At 34.8% G+C, this 24810-nt stretch overlaps 1 long non-coding RNA gene across 1 annotated transcript in view; it reads left to right on the top strand.

Annotated features, from left to right (window-relative positions):
• Positions 1-24810, top strand: part of LOC138727796 (uncharacterized) — a 233590-nt gene that overhangs the window by 67800 nt on the left and 140980 nt on the right. Inside the window, exon 2 of the long non-coding RNA XR_011338615.1 lies at positions 4377-4472. This is a non-coding gene — a long non-coding RNA (uncharacterized lncRNA). The remainder of the gene's footprint in view (positions 1-4376; positions 4473-24810) is intronic.

The following is a 24810-nucleotide window of genomic DNA, read 5'->3' as shown; positions in this document are numbered from 1 at the left end:
ATCTTCAGACTGTTGGGTGATTCATCATAGAAATATCTGTGGCAGCATATGTCATCACATTTTCCTTATTTTTCCACTTATGTCTCCCTAAATACAATCATTAAGGTTAATAAATAACTGTTTCGTATATTCCAGGAAGATATTTTCATTACAATGCATGGTTTTCTTGCCATCTATCTGCCAGATTAGTGACAGCATATTTCCTCTCACCCTAATTGATTAGTCAGGCTGGAAGTCTATAACTTAAAAATTAAAAAAAAAACCAAAACAAAACAATCATGATTCTATTATTGTTTGCTATACAGAATCTCTTTTGAAGATTGGTGTTGTTAATGTGTATTAAGAAAGAAAACTTCTGCTTTAATGACTATGACACTACATACATGAACTTATCAAATTCACACATGCAAGTATGCGCATGGCTTTGTGATGGTCCTTTTTCATGTGAAAGTTTCAGAAGGCTAAAAATGTTTGGAGATGTGAAGAAATGTGGGGCTGTTGTGTGACATGTGTTGATGTTTTTTGCAGGTGCCTTATGAGGCAGATGGAACTGGTCCAGTAAATTAATGGATTCAAAAGGACATCTGCAGGCATAAGGGATGCTCATGTCATTAGAATGGCAGAGGGTCATGGAACTGATTGAATGCCACATCATCATAAGAAGATAGCAATAAAAAGTGCTGAGCGCTGCAGCAGTGAGTCCAACACAAACATTCATTTCAAGAACATAGCTGTAGGTCACACAAGAAAATAAAGTTGAGCAGTTTGCATAGCTTTGTCTATAACTAAAGCTTTGCTGAGCTATTAGTTAAAGAATAAGAAAGCATAAATTTAAGGGACACATTATCTGGCAAAATGAGTCCTTTTTATTTCAAGTTAGCTAATGACCACTAAAAAGAAACTGACCTTTAGAAGTCATTTAATGTAGAGGCAGACAGGGGTGTTATTGTTCATGATTCCTGTGCATTAAATGACAGACATAAATCAGCAATAATCATTGTTAAAGGCACATAAGTCCTTAACTTTAGCCTTCGATTAAGCAATATTCCACCTTGCCTAATGTGAGCTGGAATGGACTCAAATAAGGCTCATTGACACTAATCAAGTGCTCTGTGGGCTAATGCATGCAGAGCACTGTAATGCTTGTGCCTTCCATTGCGCATGGTTGTTACTAATTGTGCTGCCCTGGGAAACTTAAGAGTCCTAAAGCCTATGCAAGGGCAGGCACAATGATCAACAGAGTTTCCTTGAGCTTGAAGTTTTTATCAGATCCATTTGTAAAGTTAAGGGGGTTCACATAGCATCTACTTGGACCTGAAAGGGAAGCAGCTGATGTCGGTGTGCTGTTGCCAGGTCTCCTGTTACAAAAGGGAGAAAACTCCTTCTGAAGGGTCTCTGTTGTGTGAAGATTGCCAGCAGTGAGCAGAAGACTGAGAAGGAACTTGGAAGTAATCCTGCAGTGCCAGTCCTCCATTCTGGTTCGAGGAAACTATGGTGAGACAACAGGTGTTTGAGAGAATTTGGGCCTTCAGTGACTAATACAATTCACTGGGTGCCTGAATCATCAGCACTAAAGTTCTGCCTTGAGATTTATTAAGTGTTCCTGTGTCCGCTTCTTGTCAAGGTTATGGAGGACTCTGTGAGTCAGTGAGATACTCGAACAGAGACCTTTCATACTCACACCAAGTCAACACAACCATGCTTCCAGCTGAAATCAACCTCAGGACTGACAATAAAAAGGGGAAGAGGATGCAAGTTAGAAGGTAAAGAATAGAATTATGCATGATGTTGTTTCACATGCACAGCCTATCTCTTCTCATAAATATAGCTTATTTAGTAATGGATTTTACTTAGCCTTTTACATAACTCGGTAGAGTAAACAGTATTTGGTACACTTTACTTAGTGTAGATTTCCACAGCAGATATAATTTATTTTTTCTTGAGTTTTGCTTTAAAGAAAAAAATTCCTTAAATCAGCAAATATAAGAAAAATATTTAAACACTTACAATGTGTAAATATATCTTCCAGGTGGGAAAGTGAAAACTTTGGGAATTTAGTAAGTGGTAGCTGCAGCCTAAGCAGAATAGTCTCCCTGGATTCTTTCCAGGTTTACAGAAAGAGATGGACCCTCTAAGGAGAATGTAAGATCATGATCCTATGGTGGAGTGCTGTTCAAGGTGCTTATCTTCCCTCAGGGTTCCTAGGGAGGATATCTATGTGGGCTGCTTTCTTCAAGGAATATAATTTTCCCTCCTGACCCCTCATATTGAAAACATTCATTACATGTGAAATTTATGTATGAAAGACATGCTGGCAAGTACCCCAGCACCATTAATATCACAGCTGTGTTGGGGAAGGAACAGTAGACAGGAAATCTTAAGTGCCTACACATCTAAAATTGTTCAGTTTGTCACGGCCTTCTGAGGTGGGAGTGGGCCAGGATGAGGGCTGTGTGTATAAGTTACATTGGTCTCTGTTGCTAGCTTGTTCCTTCTCTTTTTACAGGCACAACAGAATATTTTGCAAGGAGCAGAGGATGGGGAGAAGCTTGTTACTAATACTGAATGATTTCTTTGTCTTCTCAAAACAATCATTTAAGAGCCTACACAAAAATATGTCATGCCAGAGGAAATTATCTTTCATCCTCTTTGACATTTTCTTTGTTTTCCTATTATTATTTCTTTTACTTCAAATGTCAGTAAGATCTGAATTACAGTATTTCAACATGAAAAATCTGAAAATTTTATTTTAATGTTCTCCTTGCCCTTCATAGAAATTAGACAGTGAATTTGACAAAAATTTGGAAGTTGCTTGGCTTAGTTGCTGAAGTTACCCTAATGGTGAGAGAAAAAACAGATGAAAAATTATTTCATATCTAAATAGCATTTTTCAGTCCTCATTTAGAGAAATTTGTCATACTATTAGTGTTTGTAAAGCAGCACATCCCCTCTTGCTGGAAGAATGTAATATTACTGCATTTACCTGTCTAATATACAGATAAACAAGAAATGTCACTTTGGTTTTGGAAGATACTATCAAAAGCAATGGAAATTTACTTGCTAATGACAATTAATTGACTTATTAGCTTCTTCTACTGAGCCAGGATGGGATCTCACCACTTGTAGCAAACAAGCTGATAAACCACAAAGATATTTTTTGTTCTGATCTAATATCCCACAAAGTACAAAAAATGTGATTTTTTTTTCTGGCTTATCAGGATGACATTCTTAACTTCAAATAGTTGTTTTGGTTTTTTTATGTCAGAAGGACTTGAGATTAGACCTTAAGATAGTTGTGTTGTGTTTGCTGTTGGCTTATTACCCTTTCTCTTCTTTCTCAGGTACGATTTGAGAATAAGCTGGTTAGGAAAAACAGCAGTAGAAACCAGTTAGACTTACTTAGAAAAGCAACACAGACTGAAGGTGCACCACCTTCTGAAGTGCTAGAACCAGAAAAGCCCATTTTAATGCTACAAGTAAGCTTGGAATTTCGCCTTGCAGGTAACATAAAATATTAACCTTTTACCCCAGTGTTCATGAGATATTGGCTGCTAAAATGCGTGTGGGAAAAGCTTGTAAGATGGTTTTATTTGTAGACCACTACAAATGCTTTCAGGATCAATATGCTTTTTCAAATATTGCTTGCAGGTTACAGATCAGACAGGGGGAAATGTCCTTCTGTGATCAACCACATAGCCACAGATAATCGGTGGGGGTGATGCTTCTTGAGGATCATAGAATCATAGAATCATAGAATAACCAGGTTGGAAGAGACCCACCGGATCATCAAGTCCAACCATTCCTATCAAACACTAAACCATTCCCCTTAGCACCTCGTCTACCCGTGCCTTAAACACCTCCAGGGAAGGGGACTCAACCACCTCCCTGGGCAGCCTGTTCCAGTGCCCAATGACCCTTTCTGTAACGAATTTTTTCCTAATGTCCAGCCTAAACCTCCCCTGGCAGACCTTGAGGCCACTCCCTCTTGTCCTGTCCCCCGTCACCTGGGAGAAGAGGCCAGCACCCTCCTCTCTACAACCTCCTTTCAGGGAGTTATAGAGAGCAATGAGGTCTCCTCTCAGACTCCTCTTCTCCAGGCTAAACAACCCCAGCTCTCTCAGCCGCTCCTCGGAAGACTTGTTCTCCAGCCCCTTCACCAGCTTGGTTGCTCTTCTCTGGACTCATTCCAGAGCCTCAACATCCTTCTTGTGGCGAGGGGCCCAGAACTGAACACAGGATTCAAGGAGCGGTCTCACCAGTGCCGAGTACAGAGGGAGAATAACCTCCCTGGACCTGCTGGTCACACCGTTTCTGATACAAGCCAAGAGGCCATTGGCCTTCTTGGCCACCTGGGCACACTGCTGGCTCATATTCAGTCGGCTGTCAACCAACACCCCCAGGTCCCTCTCCTCCAGGCAGCTTTCTAGCCAGACTTCTAGTCTGTAGCACTGCATAGGGTTGTTGTGCCCCAAGTGCAGGACCTGGCACTTGGCCTGGACTCTGCCCAGCGGTCCAGCCTGTTCAGGTCCCTTTGCAGAGCCTCCCTACCTGCTTACCTTCTCAGCTTAATTTTCTCCAGAAATATGCACGTACACTCACTCTCTTCTGGGATGGAAACTGTCCGTTTTCACCCTTCTTCAGCTAACTGAAGAACCAAGAGAAAATGTTCACTGACCATCTATATAGTCCAGATCCTTGTGTTTTCCTGATTCTAAGACTTAACTTACCTTTTAGAGAAAGTAACTACAACACACGCTTTTTCCCCAGGATACACAGGATCTCATTTATCTCACAATGCTCTTTGCTATGTGTAAAACTAACTCAGATAGGAGAGTCAAGCAGATGTTTCTCAGGAAGTGAAAATCTCTCTGTAATGTAAGGATGGTTTTTTCAGCTGGTATTCTATGGGGTGCATAATACCCATCTGTCTTTAGAACAAGTGATGTTAAAAAACATATTAAATCCAGTATTTTATAAAAAAAAATTAGGAACAGATTGCGTATTTCTGACAATAAAATATTATAAAATAGACCTTTCACACATGAATCATTCATATTGAATTTTTATAGCTATGTGATATGTTTTTTCTAGTCTATAGAGTTTAATTTTCTTATGTTGTCACTTACCTCTGTAAAAAATGGTTTGAGATGTTTAAGCTGCTTTATATGTATATTGGGTTTTAACTATAGTACCAGCTGAGGAGGTAGATAACTTCATACCCTATGTACTTGTCTCAACTTTCATAAAAATTAAAAAAAAAGTTTAGAAAACAAAACAAAACAGTGTAGGTATTTCTGAGATCAATTACTTTTTCCATAAAATTAATTTGTAAAACACAACAAATGAAATTAACCTGAAATTCAAAATACATTACCTATCAGCATTGTTTATTATTTCATCTATGGTTGATTTACTTCCTATCTGGATGCTGACAATGATATAAGTAAAATGAAAAACAGTTTTTAATCTCCTCTTCAAAGAATGAAGGATTAAAATCTTTTAGTAGTCTGTTTCTGCAGATCTGAAGTAATGGTGTTTGATTGCATTTGTGGATATCCGAGCAAATGGAATTTCTGATTTTGAAGTAGCCACACTTTTTTTTTTTTTAAGTTTCAGAAAAAAAATATAAAAGAGAATGAAAAGTAAACAAAAATTAAATTAAACAAAAATAAAATTAATTTTGTGTTTAGATATAAAATTATCAGGAATAAGCTGATGGGTTAGCTTGTGTTAAGGACTGTTGATTTTGGACACCATTGACTAAATTGTGCAGAATTTGTTCTGAAATTAATTTGCATAAGCACTTTTGTTTCTGTATCATCTTTAAAGCTGTTCCCTTCTGAGCAGCTACGTAAAGAAAAAATGATAGACAGTTTCTTTACTCGTAAGCTCAATGTTCTAGGGATTATCCTGAGCAACAGAAGACTGCAGTACAACTCTTTGATGCCAGTCAATGCAAACAAGTAATTTCAAGACAGGAGAATGGATGAGACCCATCTCAGAACTATAGTTGGAAAGCCACTCAACTGTAGCACTGGGTTTAAGTGCTGAGCTGAAACATGAAGAGAAATGGGCTTTCACACAGGTGTTCTGCTTATCAGGTGACTGTCTGAATCACAGTTTTGGAAGTGTCCATCTTTCTTATGTATCTTCATCTTTCAGAAACTAGAGAGTACAAATATAATTACCAGCTCAGATGAACTCAAGAACTCCAAGCTCTTGGGTTTTTGTTGAGATTGTTTAATGCCTCATCTACTCTCATTTAAATATATAAAATAATTAGTTTCTTTTCACCTTTCTAAACATAAAATTTGCTTTATTGTCACCTTAGAAACAAAATTACTAAGATTTATGTAAAGTGATAATAAAACATAGCAAAGGACCTGAAGGTATCTGTCTGAGGGATAACTTAAACTCCACTTAGTTTTCAATAAAAAACAAATAACATGCCATAACTATTTACAGTTTGTACTAGAACACAATTAGCAATGCGAGTGCTCTTAAGAGCTTCTGGAATCTGTTGACATGGAGGCTGAATTTCATTTTACAGAGGAACAGTGATCTTGCCAATATTTTTGGGGGCACTGCAAGAGATTTAACGCTACTTTTATGTGCAATTATAGAAGTATAATTTTGGTTATTAATAAGAGCTAAAATTCTACACACATCTGTTACTCCTTTTTAAAGTTAAATTTATTGAACTAAATTCAGTAGCCTTTTACCCGAATTATATATAAATTTAAGTATACATAAATATGTGTCCAACTATGGAGGACAAAATTTGCACTATGTAAAAATCAATTAATGACAATGTATTTACTGTGAAGCTTAATATAGTCAGACTTACTTATACTTTTTGGGTGTTCAGTCTAAATGTTCTTAATACCTTTTCCTTTAATAGAAAATATTAAAAGCTTCAGCTTTATAGTACTAGAACAAGTTAGAAAATTGTAAGGGATTCAGTCTTTCTTTCTGAGATTAGAGCATAAAGACCTTGTCTACACACATATAAGTAATATCAGAGAAAAAGATAAATATGAAACTACAATGAAAAGGAAAGCAAACAGAAGATAAATACCTTTTTCATCTTGCCTCAGTTCTTGGTAGCCAAACTCTAGTTGATGAGTGATCTTAACTCACTATTACTAAAAAAAGAAAATATATGTGAAGTCTCTTTTGTAAAAATACTCAATTTTAAAGAAAAAAAAAAGTCTTAAGCTTCTCTAGTAACATCCGCAATAGTATAGTCAAAGGAGAAAGCTAGCTGCTTCTATTAAAGGATAGAAAATAATGAAGTATAAAAATGTGTGTGCATAAAATAAGATAGACAAATTTCAGTAGCCATTTATGTGCTTATATGGGGCCAAACTCTTTGCCCGAGCCAATAGGTACAGCCGTAATGGCTTCTATAGAATTGTCACTGCTCCACCCATGGTCTTAGGCACATATTTTTTTAGGAACAGGAATAATCTTCAAAAGGATAATCAGATCAAGAGTAGGTGATCAGGATACAAACTTATTTGTTACTTTTCCTACGTAATTCCAGAGCTGGGGTTCTTTGGAGGGATGGATCTTTACAGAGATAAAGATTGTGGCCATCAGCATATATCGTCTTCTAAGTTCTTAACAACAGCTCTTTTGCAAACATGTACAGAGTAAACAGATAGTAAAATAATATAAAACACATATATATAACTAATATATAACAAATAATGTATAACAAAGAAGCATTTAACAACTCTTCCGTGTTTTTTTTATTATGACCATTTTTAGTTTTGTTTAAAAAACAATTATCCCCTCAAAAATAGTATAACTACATACAGATCCAAATTATTTATTTCCAAAATAATCACTCTGTTTCTTTTCTCAATTAAGTACTATTACAGCCAGGTTTGTTGTGCAAGAGGAATTAAATCTGTCATAGCCAAAAGTCAGATGCTGTGCCAGCCTGGAAGGAGGAAGAGCAAGAAAAGTCCTTTCTGCATGCGACTGGGAGAAGCAACCTGCTGGCTTTCAGGAACCACAGAAAAATCCTGGAAGCTTAGGGAAAAAACTGCATGGGCGAGTGGGTCTGAGTGAGTATGATTCTTTTGGGCATTCTGCCTGAAAGAAGTGAGCAGCAGTGAAGTTTGGATCCTTGCTCTCCGTTACTGTTCATTCCCAGAGGCTGAGGAGCTGAACAACCTCTCTTCTGTTGTAGCTCAGTCATATTACTTCGTACTGGAGTAAATAGCCCTGCTGATTACCCCATCGCATGTTCTTTATTAATCCTATTTTATCCATGTTTATGGCTACTGGGAAGGAGAAGGACAGGACAGGCCGTGGTTCTTAAACAGCAAGATGAGGACTTAGGGTAAAGAGACTTCCGTTGCAAGGAGGGAGCAGCTACTGAAAAGAAACTCCAGCAGCCTTTTTAGAAGGAACAGAAGGATGTGTAGGAAAGAAGTAAGAGTTGGATCTATCTCTTCTATCTCTTCTGGAGTAGGCAGAGTTTTTTTCTGTCCTGTGTTTTGACCAAAATCTGCCAAATATCTGTTCTCAGCATTGATGAAGGACCGTAAGTTCTGTTTTTGATGTTTCTCACGGGGAAAGACAATAGTTCAGTATTTTAATGAGTTTAGACTTCTACATCTGAAAAATTAATTTCTTATCTTTGCTTATCCAGTATTTTCATTTTTTGAAATGTTAGGAAACAAAGGAAAATTGCACCTACTCCTTTCCACTTAAAAGTATTCTAGCAGGTTTAATTTGTAGAAAAAAAAGATAACAGAATGGAAAAATGAAATTTAAATTTATGATGATTTGCTCAAGGCTGCAAAAATGCCTCTGTCAAATACACAATTAGCAGTGGACAATCTTGAAAATATTCATGAAAACTGTTTTCAACACTTGAGAATGTCTGTGGCTTCAATGTAGAGAAATAAAATCCTTCCAAAAATGGTCATAAAATAAGTCACAGTTAGAAAACCATCATCATAAAGCAATAGTACATGAAGGGTTTTTGAACGATCTCAAAAAAGAAAATTTCGGTTTGCATGTATTAGTAAGAATAGACCATAACCAGATGTCCAATCACAAGCTATTCCAGGTCAGTTAAAGAAGTTACTGAAATAGCACAGAGGTAATAAAAATTTACAGGTATTTTTTTCAGTTTTATAAGTTGTAACCATGGTTAATTGTTACTTTTCTACTACACAGAAGATAGCTGTATAAAGAGTATTCTTTTGTTAAAAAATGTCTATTTAAGATTTCCATTTTGTGTGGTCTCTGTGAGGTAGCACATCAAGTTCAGACACATCAATAAAACTGAGTCATACCCAAGAACAAAAACTGAAACAGCTGCTTGTTTTCAGCTCTTGATAATGACTCATAAATGACAATACAGCCATAGATCTATCATCAGTAAAATGACTACATTGTCTTCTGAATAGTCTTCATATCAGCAAATCAAATAGAAATTTAAATTCTCCTTATTTCATCATTTTTAGAAACTATGGAGGTAAAAAACAAATTTAAAAATTGTGTTGCAACTGAAATATTTATACCTCTAACACCATGCAGATTATGGTTTTCCAAATATTTTTTTAATGTTCTGTTATACAAATGTATTTAGTTAATGTGAATATTTGATACAGCTATGGGACAGAGTATATAGCCTCTATCTGTAAAGGCAGGGATCAAGCTCTGATATTGTCTACCCTCCCTGGAGTTCTCACCCAACACAACTTCCGCCTTACTCAGTATAGCAGTCAGGACACCACCTTCAAGCAGGAAATAAATATATACATATAAAAGCAAAACAAAACAAAAAAGGCAATGAGAAATGGCAAAGCAGTATCATCACATTGGTATTTCTTGCTCAGCACTATGTCCTGAGGAACTTTGAAAAAAATCTTAATTAATTTAATGGACAGAGGTAACTTTGGAGCAACAGTAGACAAAGCCTCTGTCCTAGATACTCTAAGGCAGAATCAAATTTCGAGTTTAAGATAAGAGAATCTCTGCAGGTAGTACTCTAGGCATTGTTCTGTAGTATGAGAAACAAAACCTGTATCAAATTCAAACCATATGAGAAGGGGTTTGGAAAAAGAATGAGCCCCAAGAAGGTGAGGCTACAAAGTAACTGTTAGTAAAGAAATTGTCAGAAGCGCTTTCCACGGTCACCTTTTCCTCCTCCTTATGACCCACCAATTCTTTACACGTGCTTTGCAGAGACACAAGAACGAGTACTGCTCCTGGGAGGTGCAAAGTAGCATAAGGTTTGGGAACTACACCATTTAGCATTGACACAGCGTGTACATGAGGACCTACTTTTTCTTGCAGATAGGTTGAACTACCATCTAACATCACCATAATTAGGCTTCTTGGATTTTTTGTTGTGATAGAAAATCATGGAGAATCATGGAAAATCTGTCATGTTTTTGAAAAGGGATCAAAGAAGAAACTTCAGCTTAGAAAAATGAAGGAAACAAGGAAAAGCAGATAAGACAAACTTTAAATGGAAAGTGGCATATATTGTTGAACAGGCAAGGAGTCATTTGAATATATAAAACATTTAATCGTATGATTGGTGGTTGAAACTAAGGGCAAAAGAAAAAATCAGAACCAGGATTGCTGAGATGGTGATGAAAGTGATGGCAAAGCACATAGGATATATGCTAGCAATAGCAAGATTCCTTAATAAACAGTAATTCCTCCCATTGACCTCATTTCATTTCTTACAAAGCATGGAGTTGATATAGTTCTTATTCTTGCAATAGAAACAAAGTTTGTCTTTGAAAGTGATGATATACATGAGGTAAATTCAATTAAATACAAAATTAAGCAACCATACACCACTTCTTTTTGTCTCAAAAGGCAAATTGGTACACACCACTGTCTGATAAAATGGACCTGTTAGGAGACTTGGTTGCATATGTATTTACTTTGCGATTATTGTAGCATGGATACTCATATGTAATCACAATTATTATAATTATTACTGTAATAACTCTCAATTGTTTATGGGAAAAGCCAGCTGTAGGTAGAGTTCTGATTTCTTTTTTTTGTGTAAGAGCTGCACCTGAGTAGGAGGAAACCAGGAGTTTCTATTGCTGTTCCCATCACAAATAACAGATAGTGTGACAAAACACAGCTCTAATATCTGAGTGATTGTGGGTTTGAATTAAATAAGAGATTTGGCTCCAGGCTCATAAAGGCTATGCCTGCTATAGCTTTCTTGGAAAACGGATGTTAAACGTAATAGAGAAGTCCTCTCTTACAAGTAAGAACATGTACAATGGATCTCTTCCCACACTTTGTCAAACAACCATCACCTGAAAGGCACAGTCAGTGTACTCTGGCTTTTACAACTCTGTTGTTTCCCAAATAGATACTGATTGATGAATTACATCCTTGAACTTTCCATGGCAAAGCAGCCTCCTGGGTCATAGGGACATTAAAAACAATGCAGATTCTACATGGACACACGGGAATACGTAACTGGGCATTTATGCTGGGCCTTATTGAAGTATTTAATGTATACTTTCAAAGCTATTCCTGTTTCTTCACTACCTGAGTGTCTTTAGATAGCGGCATGGTCTCCTGTACATGTAAATCTTTATTTGTGTATGTCTATTTTTTTAAACAACAGATCTTTTAAACAGTAAACATTTCATATCTGGTTTTAAATTTATTGGACTGCATTTTTTTACTCATTCTGTGGCTGTTGGCGTTACTACACAACAATACTGACTGAGCAGATTTTTTTCAAAGTATTTGACACCTCAGTATTATTTATACATTCGTGGAGTTGAATTTGATTCAGAAGTGTTTTGTTTGCATGTTTTCAGAATCTTTAAGTTGTAGTTGCTGTCTGAAGGAAAAGGAGAAACTTCTTTAAAACGGGTATTTTAAAGACTGTGGGTGGTTTTGGTTTTGTTTCATTTTGGATTTGGTGGTCATAGCTTTTTTTTGAGGCCCAAAGAACCTCCATGCAACATCCTTCAAAGAGCATATTTTAGCTCTCAAAAACAATCGTTCTGCATCTACTGGTTAGCATCTTTGAGATTCTTAGATTCTTAAATTCCCATTAAGGCTTAGTACAGTTGTGTCTTCTGGGATTATTTTTGTATTTTGGGGGAGTCTCAACTTTTGCACTGGTTTCGGTTTGGATAGGGTTGTGGTATTACGGGAGAGATGGCAGTGTTAAGTTGTCTACACAACATGATTACAACCCCCACATGTTTAAAATGCAGTATTTTCCCACTTTAGTATGAGTAAATTTTAGGGGGAAATATTTTTTTTCTGATGAGTCAAATAGCTCTTTTGAAAACAGAAACAAAGTGAACCAATGAACAATATATGATGATTTAGACTGTCAACATCTTGCCTTTACTTGTCAGCAAATAAATTGACAGCCGGGTACAGATGAGTTACCACTGAGTTTACAGTCAACCTCCCTCAGTTCTGTCAGAATGAAAATCAAGGCTTGACATTTTTCTTTCACTGAATGACATATTTCAGCAGGATGTCTTGAGAACAAATCAAAATTAAAGACTTCCTGGATGTACAAATCTGCAGGAACTTTGCACATAAATATCAAATTCTAAGCAGAAAGACTGAGTAATGACTTTTCCTGTATACTGCAGAGTTTTCTTTTATATACATCTAAACTCCTTTCTCCTCATTTTGTACTATTAGGCAAAAGCTATTCTTTCATTTCATGAAATGTCTACTGATCTTAAAAGTTTCATAGCCCTCAATATTATTCATAATTATTGTATATCTGAAAAATACAAAACTCACCTCTGATACAAATATAAAAATTATTTACAAGAATTTTAAAACCACTACATGCATCTATAGCAAGACATCTGAGTGCAGAAAAGAAAGAGAAAAAATAATGCTAAAAATATAGAGGTGGAGAATATGTCTAGAAATCTCTTACACAATAGTAAAGTACAATCCAAATTAATTGTTCTATCAATATATGGATTTTATGTGAGCATGAAACTCTACCTGAATTTAAATATGTTCATCTTTATCCTCAGGTTACTTATATCTATTATCCTTCCTTTCATTTGCTTTCCTTTTGGACTCTTTCAGTTTCAAGTGTTCTTCATTCTCCTCTCACAATATTTATTTTTATCTTTTCATATAGGTAGGCTTATGAATGTTATGCAGACTGCATTGTATAGCTTTATTCTATCATGGACAATTTAACAAAACTGGGTATTTCACAAATAAAGGCTTGCCAGACTGAAAAGATGCACATTAGTAGGGCAGGTCAAAACATATGGTCAAAATAGAAGTTTCTTTGAGAAAGGAAGTATTAAAAAGTGTACATGCAGCAAGTATAACGGTCGTGATAATTATGAGAAACATCAGATGGTGGTGATTCAACATAGATACATAGACAAAACCAAAAACATAACTTCAAAATCAGCAAAACAAATTCATAAAATAATCCTCTTATAATTAACATAAACTGAAGTCTATTCCAATGAAATATCAAAATTTGAAAATATATTTAAATGGAATACATAAATAATATTGTAAATTTCTAAGATTAAAATAATTCATGTTTGCATTTTCAGTTTATTTTATGTTATCTGACTTCGTTTGGGTTTGCCATGGATTACAGCTAGATACAATTTCTCTTCACTTAAAGCCATTTTTAAAACTCTATTTTATACACGTATTTTTCATTACAAAGTAAAGGACTTCAATATTTCCTAAGGCTAAAGAAAGTTACTGGCCCATCAGGGACCATTGGAAAACAGAAGTGCCAGAGTACTATTTTCCTGTAAAACTTCCACTACTTATTTTTAATCAGAAAAAAAACCCAAATACTTTAGTCTGCTAAATTATTTGACAACAAGCAAAAGGCTATTTCTGTGTGTTTTATGTCTTGTATGGCTGTTAAAGAATTGCTGTTGAATCACCACCATCTTACGTTTCACATGTGTTAGAAAAATACTGACTTCTTTCTCATTCACACAGTTTGGGATATATATAAAAAAAAAATTGTAACTTAAAAAAAAAGTGGAAAACAAACAGGTCACTCCTTTTTTTATGCAACTGTAATAATGTCAGTATTAAGCATTATAAAAATTATTTTGGCTATATTGAAGTAAAATCTGTAAATATCATCAAATCCTATGATTACTGATCATTGAGACAACATTGACTAATATACTGAAGCTGCTTTTATGTTCTCATGAAAAATTAGAAAACACTTTTTTTCTATGAGAGTGCTTTAAACAAAACCATAGAAAAGCTTGTCTAGAATAAAGCATCTTAAGAATAAAGTTTGCTCATAAGATTAAGTTGTGATTTAATCTTTGTAAAACAGTTTTAAAATGTACTCTGACCAGTGATGCATAGAGAAGACAGGTGTAGTTATTGGTAGGTAGGAGATGGAAGCCAGTTAGTCCATGTGGACCCTGACAGAACTGTTCATTAACTGTGAAGAAAGACCCATCCCACCAAAGCATCATATCTGTCAAGCATCATAAATGGTTTTGCCCTTTTGCCTTTGTGCAATACCCTCAGTTTCTGTTGTTTATGTTGCTAGACTTTGTTAGCACATTAGAAGTCTTTGGCAGAAAGATAACCGTCGTGGAAGAGGAAGAGTCAAATACTTCAGAAGTAATTTGCTACAGTTGCAGAGACACTGAGATTTCACAAGATAAAGAGGTGCTGTCAGCAGGTGGGTATGAATACTCTGAAGAAAAGCTGGTTTTAGGACATTAGACTGGAAGATTATCTTTCAGAACTTGTTTTCCTCTTTTTTTAAGTCAGATTTATTTTTCTTTTTATATTCCAAACTATGTGAATCAGAAAACAGTAGGTATTTTTCTAACACAGGTGAAATTAATCATTCTGCTGAAAAGAAAGTAAATACAGTTGTCTTCTGACTGAGTTTTAGTCTAATTAAAAAAAATTGTACTACACATGAATGGTAATCATAGAATTAGTTGTGCAAGTTGATCAGAAACTAGGCAAAGGAGGGGATTCAATATTTTTATAATCATCATGAAAAGAAGTGATTGAAAGGAGGAACAGATGATTGAGAATGATAAAGGTTACAAACAGAAGATTGTTAGATGACCATGGCTACCACTTTTAAAAGTTAATTTCGAAATTATTATGTGAATAAATTTTGTATTTAACCTTGTTTGCAGGTAAAGATGGTGTTAATTACTGGAGGAACATAAAGGACCAATATGAATTTTGTCTGTACTCCAAAAAAACCGTGGAGAGCATATGTTTTTAATCGATAGAGATTGCTTATCATCACACCACTTGACATCACACTCTTAATATTTCTTTCTGTATCTTGTGCTTAACTACCTTTTTGATAGAATTATACCAAGCCTTCTGAAAATTTGTGTAGGAAGGAAATGCTATGACCAGTCTCAGTAAAATCCTACCCAGATGAGAAATTCCTGTGTTGCAGAAGTTTCTGTGATGCTTGAAAGGGAACGATCTCATAGCGTTGTCTTTTTTTCACCCATGAAATAAAGAAGGGTTTGTCTGCTTTCTTAAGCAGCCTTTTTCCATTAAATTTGTAGAAATGGTATTCTCTGTCAAATCTGTGTGACACAGACTAATGGTAACTTCAGAAATTAGAAAGAAGTGAAAGACAGAGGTACTTATTTTTCTATATAGATACACAAATAAAATTTATAAGGTGTACTATGAATCCTTAGAGAAAAAGGTGTCTTTCAACTAAAAAATAAGGATGAAGTCATACTATTTTGTTTCTGTAAAAGTTTGGTTGTTCTTGCACTAACTTGAAATCTGAATTTCCTACATTTTCTAGCTTTGCTTTTATTTATACTGGGAGGGAAAATTGAAGCATCTAGTACTTATTACTGGGAGATCCATAACACTTTGTTCAGAATTGCTTAAACTATTTGCTTCAGATCATTTAAGCCAAATAATATGAATGTGAATTTTTGAATACATGCATTTCACTACAGTTTGTTTGACCTGACATGGCTCAAATCAGCCATAAATGGCATTTCTCTCTAGTGGCATGTTGGTCCATGCTGTACTTTAGTCAGCTGATGACTTTTCTTTTTTTCCTTCTGATTAGATTGTCCAGCTGGACTGCTGTAGCTGTAATTCACTACACAGTTAGATCAGAAAAGAGATTATATGGTATACTTTGATGTCAGTCAGTGAATTTATGATATTTGTCATTGTAACTGCTGTAAAAAAATGAAAACCTGATTCTTCATTTAGATCAGAAAAAATAACACTAAACATTAAACAGTTCTCTTGGCTAAGGTTATTATGTGTGGTTGCTCTGTGTATTTTTATTGCATTTTGTTGACCAGGGAAAAATATTAAAGAATAATTTTAATATAGTCAGCGCAATTTTCTCAAGAAAGGGAAAAAACACATATAACTTAAGGAGCAGGGCTCCTTCTGGCAAAAAAGAAAACTAAACAATTAACATAAATAGCCATATTCAATTGTTTTTCTAAGAGTGCTTTGTGACATACTGAAACAGAAAGTCCATTTAGTTTTATTTTTATGAAGAGTAAACTCTTATATTTTATCAGACTATTAATTTCCATAGTCAACTATCTTCATAGAATGTTTGGACAGAAATACATGATTGAGAAGATGACCATTGAAAATATTTACAGGATAGTTTAGGGGAACTGATCCTATAATTCCTGTCCATTGATGTCTAAGATAAATATATCCTTAATTTCAGTCTAATTCCTCACATTCTTTTGGTTTCAGCAACCTCCTTGCTACAAAACATCATGTGCAGTGAATTCCACAACCTCATATCCAAATAGACTTATCTGGTGTTAGAATTATAACTCTCGACTTTCTTTCCTATTATCATTCATAAAATATGTATATATTAAAGACTAGAAAGATTTTATAAAACCTATTTTATATTATTTTTAAGAAACAGTTATTAGTGAAATATAGGAATAGAAACCAGCATCTATTTTTTTAATGTAGCATTTGACAAATAACTAGGATATGTAATTATATGCATTAAAAGCAGAATGTAGCTGTGAAAAGTGAGATAAAGGTTATTTTTCAAAAACATAAGGAAAGCTTGGTTAAAGCCAATATATAATCTTACTTGGTAATCCATGATGGGGTTTCTTCCCTTGTATTTTGGGGTTGTTTCCACCCAAATTGACAGATCAGAAATTTTCTTTTCCTGATTAAATACAAAATTTTAAAACATATATCATTGAATTATTCTACTTTCTTCAAGAGAATTTGGTCAAGAAATACATTTTTATGAGGTTAGCGTGACTTTATAATTATTTTTTTCTGAAATTTCTATCCTAGTACAAAATGTTCTTAGTTTTCTGTTAAATTATTGCTCTAGTCTACTATCAGTTTGCTAGTATTGAGCATTTTCAAGGTCTGGATGATTTATGCCTGAGAAATGTAGGCATTTCATAAAAAGTAGGTTAAAAGGCAGTCTGCCTTGAATTCTGATCTCCATTGACTCATCTTAAAGTCTTGTCATAATGAGTTTTCCTAATGAACCCAATGAAAGAAAGTTTTGTATTATTTCAGCCCTCCATGAAAACTTTTTGGGGAATAACATGGTATGATGTCTACAATTTTAAACCTGTTTACACATGCAAAATCTTAAGAAAATGAGGTCTGTCCCATTCCAAAAAGCACTTAAGAAAATCCTGTAAGAAATATCTCAAAACAATGGATTAAAAAGTTAGGCTTTCATAGCATATTTTAATTTCATTCTATGCCTCACATGCCACCAGGGCCAGATTGTGAGTGGATTTGCTTGGGTATGATGGGTTGAAAGGCACTATTAAGCAGGTGCTATTAAGCTCTTCATTATCTTGTATTGTCTGTCTTTTCTATGCATGTTATCCTCCTGCTCATTTGGTTTGTAATCTTAGTAATAGCTTGCCACGACTTATGCTACTGCTTTAATAATTGTTTAATGTTCTTCCTTATTGCTGTGAATTAGCTAGGATTAATTCACGTGATAATTTAAACCAGACAGGTCTGTGCCTAGTAATTTTCCTGAAGGGGTTACTAATAGTGTATTTTGTTTTATTTTTCACTTTTTTTGTGAGTCAGTTCAGTCAAAATAAAACTTTTTATCACTAATGAAGATGTACTTGAATTTGCAGTCTGATTGGATGATGTATCGTGCCCATAATGATAGTTGAGTGTAAACAGCATAACAGTACGTCGATTTATCAGGCAAAAGGATGCAATAAACTGCTGTTAACTCTCCATAATCATTTTGAGTTGCAGGTGCTGTCTTTGGCTAAGCCAAAAGTCTGAGATATATTCTCGATAGAATTGGCCATAGTCCAAGGCTGTAGTACGTCTAAGAGCAGTTCTTGGCAGTTTTACTTGCCTTGTCATTGTGAAATCAACTTCATGGCTGACTGCACAGGTGAAGTGACTCAATTGTCTGTATCCCCTTCCCATGTGAGTGCCGGGAATGGTGTGAGGGAAGGTCTGTGGCACTAGAAGGAAGGAAAGAAGGAAGAAGACAGCAAAATCACTCTGGTGAGCTAGGACAGGTTGTTTTTTGTGTATGACTTCACTAGTTAAATTAGAAAAGCATCTCTTGTCTCGGTGATTAGCTGTCCCTTGATCACTCTTTGCTGATTTTGCCTCCTGACAGAGAGGGATCTCATTCACTGAGTCTGCATTTGAGGCTATCATTTCTTTTTCCTTCAGTAGAGTATGTTAGTTCTTAGTTTTTGTAGACAATTCTCTTTTCAAGACTCCAGTAAATCTTGACAGATTTAATATCTTGACAGATTTGATACCTCCCCTGAAGGTTTATTGTATTATATCCTTATATAGAAGACATTGTGTGGATATTTTTCTTAATTAAAGCAAACTTCTAATATTTCAGTTCTTATGAATGTAAATGTTTCTTTACAAGATAAGATAAAATCACTTATATTTGCCGGGCTAATTCACAATTCATTGCCCCAAAAATTCAAATGTATGTTTTCTTCTAATCTGCATGTTAACAAATATACATGACACATTTAAAAGGAACATATGTATGTAGATTATTATTGGCTCTAGATTTTTAATGGATATGTAAATGTTTTTATTTGTGCTATTACCTAAATGTAATCTAGATGTAGTACAACAGTTCAATAGTACATTAAAAATGCTCCTGTGCTCCTGTATTAGAATAATGTGGAGTTTCTCTGTCCCCTGAGGCATGTACAAAGAATAGGCTGATTTCAAAATTATCACACTTATTTTTTTTCCTTCAGAAATATGTTATGAAATACTCTCAGATCTTATGAAACTATGCATATCCATGAGAAAAAGTTTCAAATAATTTTCTTTGTCTAATTCCTGTGTATTTTTTGGAAAAAAGAAATTCTTTCTGTTTTTTTTTTTTTTTAATTTTCAGGTTTTGAATTTGCATTTTTCTGTTTCACTTTCTGTCACTTGAGTAAAACATTCTTTTACTTTTCTTTTTCAAGTTCCTAAATATTTTAAATTGGGATTTTTTTTCTTTGTTTTTCTTTTACCACTTCAAATCTTGCTTGTAGCACAGATAACAGCTAGACAAAATTATTAAATTCTGCTAAAATACTTGAAATAAAAAATAAAGCATCAAATATTACAATGGTAAAAATATATTTGTATTACTGTGGTTACAGCGTTGAAGAAGGGATGCAAGTTGTACTTTTAAGTGTTTCATTGCTTCTGCTAATAGATCTTTTCTGCAGATATCTGATTCTGTACTTTGGCACAGGTTTCCAAAAACTCTGAACTCACAGTCATGGTCTTCCAATAGAAGTTTAGACTTTTCTGTTAATTTCTTTTCATCACTATCTGACAGTAATTTTTAAGGTGTTTACTAGTGTTGTGATTTACTACTGTTGTTTTTGGAAAGCTGACTTTTTTATTAATATTTACTAATTTTAATGAAGTAAAACAGGATAAACTGATTTTACAATATTTCATAGCAATGAAATAGGGGGGTTGGGCATGTTTTTAACCTGTTTTTACTGTTAAGTCCCTTCTCACCCAATGCTGTAATGTATACGAACACAAGTGGCAGAATGCACTTAGTAAGATAATTGTGTGATAGTTTTCCATAGGCAAGCTGTGTTAATAACTAACTCCTGTGTAATATTTATAGATAATATATTCTAGCAGAATTCTAATGTCCCTGTTTAACTTTATCTCCATTTTTTTTTTCTCTTTGAACCACAGTGATTCTTTCAGGCCATTGATCACCTTTGCCTGCACATCTTTCCATTCTTGTTTAATTATTATAATTTCATCTCTTCTCATTTACTTGTTTACAAATTGATCTTAAATTTGAATGCTACTTTTCAGCAGCAGCACTGGGATCTGTCACACCTGGATCCACTTACAATAACTGTAAGGATTTTCAGAGTGGATTCCTACAAGTCCTTTGAAATTCTACTTTGTTTATCATGTCACAATGCTAAGTTTCCTGATTGTGCAAATTTATACATCTGTATTTCATCCTCAGCTATTGTTGCTGAGCTTTAACTCACCATGATTACAAGCTAGTGAGTCTGTACTTCCACCACGTTTCTGTCAACTCTCCTATACAATTCTTCTGCATTAGTCATAGCTTCCTGTTTCTCCTTGTTTGTCTTCCATGCTTCCTGTGTTAGCATGCAAGTATTTTAGAATATTTGATCTATGTTTGAAAGGACTTTGGGACTGATGTACTATCATTCTTGTGAATTATTTGAGGATTCTCTATCTACTGTTAGAGACTTAAACAAGGATGGAGAGAGTCTGAATGTTGATGTCCGAGGGTGCACGAGGCTACAAATACCACTTACTGAACACTAACTGGTAGTCCCAGGCTTCCCACAGTCTCTTAGCAGCCAGGCTGAAGCTGTAGATACCAGCCCCTGAGATGCTGGAAGGAGTTCAGTCCCTACTTTCCTCATGGTGAAAGCCACTTGGCCTCAAACTTGACACGAGCAAAATGAATATTGGACAGCAACAGTAAAAAATTTGCAAAGCATGAAAATTAATATTCTATTATCAAATGCCTTTAAAAAAGCAGAATTTTCTTTCAGTTTTTGTTGCACTATAAATGAGATAAGCTACGTTGTGACCTAATTACTTTTCCAATAAATTATTTGTTAATGAAATAAGCAAAAAACAGTGATGGACTATGTAAGAATTAATAAAATATAACAATATAAACAAAATGGTGATGAACTTTATCACGTGAAACCTGCAGGCAAAAGTTTCAAAAGCAGAAACCTTTTTCTCCCAGCTAATTATGTTCAGACTTTGCAGTAATCGATACAGAACCTTTATTGTAGAAATGACAGCTAAATTCACTAAGACTGCAGTCTTGCAGATGCAGCCGTGTGTCTAGTCACCAGTACAGTCAGGCATCTGCTTATCCCAAGCTTGTAGGAGAGTAGATCAGGAACTTCAGATTATTCTGTTTTGTCCTAGGGGAGAAAGGAAAAGTATTTAAAATGGTTGTTCTAGAGAATGCAAATCAAGATGGCTTATAAAATGAGCACAAGGGCATTTGTTAAAATTATCAGGCAAACAGTTTAAAGTTAATAAAAGGAATTTTTTTAATGTAATGAATAATTAAACCAAAATTTACTGTTCAATGATATTATTGACACACATAGGTGAGCAAGTATAGGAAAAGCTTTGTAGACTGCATACAAATGATGATTGCATCGACAATTAAAAGGAATATGAAGAAAAAGATAAGGTGTTATTGGTTGCCATAGTGCGTGTGAGAATGCAATGATCATCAGCTGTTGTCAAGAAGAAAGGCAAATGAACTTCTCTGTATGTCTCTATTTTCTTTTGTCACTGAACATCAGTCAAGATTTATGTGCCATTGAGCATTTATGTTCTCTGCCTTGGTGCATACTTTTAGCTAATAATTTGTGATTTATAATTCTCATGTTGTAACTCAGAAAAAAATTAAAACTATCATTTGAAAATCTGAAATGCTAAAATGCTACTCCAAAACTGCTATAAACATTCATATTGGAATGATAGGAATAGCCTGGAAACCAGAGAAAAGTAGGGATATGCAAGTACTGTGATGCTCATATCAGATTGCCAGAAGCTTAAAAATCAAACAAAACCCAAAAAAAACCCAAAACCACAAAAAGCCATTAAGCTATATGACCCATAGAAGCCTTCCAAAACAATTTTACTGAAGTTCGAGAACCGAGGTTTGCAGTCCACTCAATAAATCACTTTGATGTAATCTAAACAACCACAAAGTGATAAGTTAAAATTAAGTATTTTTATTTCTCAAAGTAAACTTTATCAGTGCAAAACATTAAATTGCTTTGATTTTGTCAACAATATTCTTTATGAATTTCCTGCTCTTGCATACTAATTATCTGATAAGCCCTTCTATTCTGCCATGATCACTTTTTTTTTCCTGTCTGGAAATATACTTTTTCTTTTTCTTATAGAATTACTGTCTTTTATTAGCCTTCTTTAGTCTTACATGGATTTTTAAGGGGAGAGGAAAACCTAGAAGGTATCATGTGAGTGACTAGGTTGAGGTAAGGAGGAGGATAAAGTGGCCAAACAATAAAGCAAGAACTATTTCTTAATCTGTTGGAAAAGTATTTAACACAACCTAGTTCTATGGAACATTTTAGTTAAGTCTTTATTATTCATTTTTTTTCTCTATTTGTGCATGGGTTTAATCATGAATTCCTATATGGAAACTGAATAATATAGTGAAAATAATTATAAGAAATTGCAGTTTATTGTTCAAGCTTTACCATACATATGTAGATTGTTCATATCCTCAGTTAGGTTAAATTTATGTTACTGAATAACATTGCCCCCTATCACAATTCTGTTCAAAATGAAGAATTTCACCCCATAGTAGAAATTACAGTAATGAAACAAATAGGAAGAGTGTATTTTCTTCTCTGATACTGGAGGAGTTCATGTCCATGAGTTCACACTGGTAAACACTAGCAAACTTGTACCATTGGTGCAGTCTAATATGTTTTTTGCCCTCGTTAATTCATGGATCTGGTTATGACAGGAGATGGACTCAGCAGGGAGGTCTGCTATGATTAATGTTGTTCCTGTATACAGGGCAGATAGCGCAACCCTCATTGGCTTGATAGATTTATTAATTCTGCCTCTGGAAGAGGTGGCTTGCCACATTTCTTTTCTTATACTTGAGGATAAAAAGATATCTCTGTGGTTGGGGGTTGAGGCACTGTGCCAACTGAATCTGAAAATCGAAGAATCAGCTATTTGTGTGAACAGAAGCAAGAATTACTGACATAATACCACAGATATTATTGAAAAGAAAAAAAAATAAAGACAGAGAGGTAGAGAATATTCTGCTGTCTATGAGAGTAACGGATAGTCTTTTTAGTAGAGAAGTTAAATATTCTGCCCCCTCTTCTGGAAAGCGTTGTGATAATTAGGTCTGTATTAATCTTTCCATCTGTTTTTTGGCTGCTGAACTGGAAAAAAAAAACCCTGGGATCAGACCAATTAAAAACTGGAAAGATTTTAGTAGATAAACTAAGCAATTCCCTGTTTTTCTTTACATTTATACTATGCTTTGTGTCATAATCCTTTATCCTTAGGCATCCCTGTCTTAGCATGCTAATGTCCTGAAGCAGGTACCTAAGGAAGGCCATACACTGTGATATTCAGCTGGCTGATAAAGGAGGTATATCACACACTTTTTCCTCTATATTAGTTTTCCAATTTTTTTCTTTATCATCCAAACTACTTGACCTTTTTCTGAAATCCCTAGTAGATCTGAAATGACCCAAACTTCATCTTCCATCAAAATCACTATTTGTAACACAATAGGATAAATATATCTAGTTTAAGGATCAGGAACAAAGAAAACAGCAGTGATGCCAACATCACGTTATTAATGCCTCCTAATGCTTTGTGATTTTTGTCTCTCCTCCCACTGTTCTTCCCCTGAACTATGACACTTGGACTCATGACACAGTAACTCCTTATCATCTATAAGTAACCAGCAAGGTTAGCAGAGATATAAGTACTTGAGGGTTTTTTGCAGCTGATGAGAATAAGGAAAGTTCTAGGGAATCAAGAAACTTCTGTGATTGTTTCCTCCATTGCATTGACAGGAAAGGATGAGAATTTACTACAAATTGCCTATCACAGATGATCTTCATCACTAGTGATTACGTTTGGAGTCTGTCTTTTTGGATGAGGTGAAAGCAAAATTGGCCTTCCCAATACAGAAAGAGGTATGCACAATTGTCCACATAGACCATGGATGTGCCACTGGGAAATCAATGAAAATTAATTAGTTCATTTCCCTGGCTGATGTTTGAATGGCTGACTGATTTTATTTATTTATTTCCCCCACTGTCAATACTGCTCTGAGAAGAACAGAATTTCCTTCACTGTAAAGAGCTAGCTTGACTCACAAACCATAGGAAAGAAGGCCACAGGTACCACAATATCCATATTGTTTCAATTAAGTGGTAGCGCAATATTTCAAAGCATATTCATGTCTTTTAACTATTACATTTGTAAGGGTCTGAATACAAATACAAAGCCCTATTTTCAGGTGACATATTATTTCAAGTGAAACAAAGATACTCAGCGGCATACCTATGCCTTGTCTTTGTCTCTGATGACATAACTACTTTTGAGAATTTAAGAAAATATTCACCTCTATTATTCTTTCATAAAAATGAAGGTATTTTTGTCTCTTAAACTCTTACAGCAATAAATTTCAAGACTATTGAGGTATTTGTCTGGAAATAACTCTACCCATGTTGCCTTTTACCTGACACATTGCTACCATTT

This window comes from Phaenicophaeus curvirostris, chromosome 1, assembly GCF_032191515.1.
Source record: "Phaenicophaeus curvirostris isolate KB17595 chromosome 1, BPBGC_Pcur_1.0, whole genome shotgun sequence".
Lineage (NCBI taxonomy): Eukaryota > Metazoa > Chordata > Aves > Cuculiformes > Cuculidae > Phaenicophaeus > Phaenicophaeus curvirostris.
Note: the sequence above shows the minus strand (reverse complement) of the source record. Positions and strands in the feature narration are given on the sequence as shown.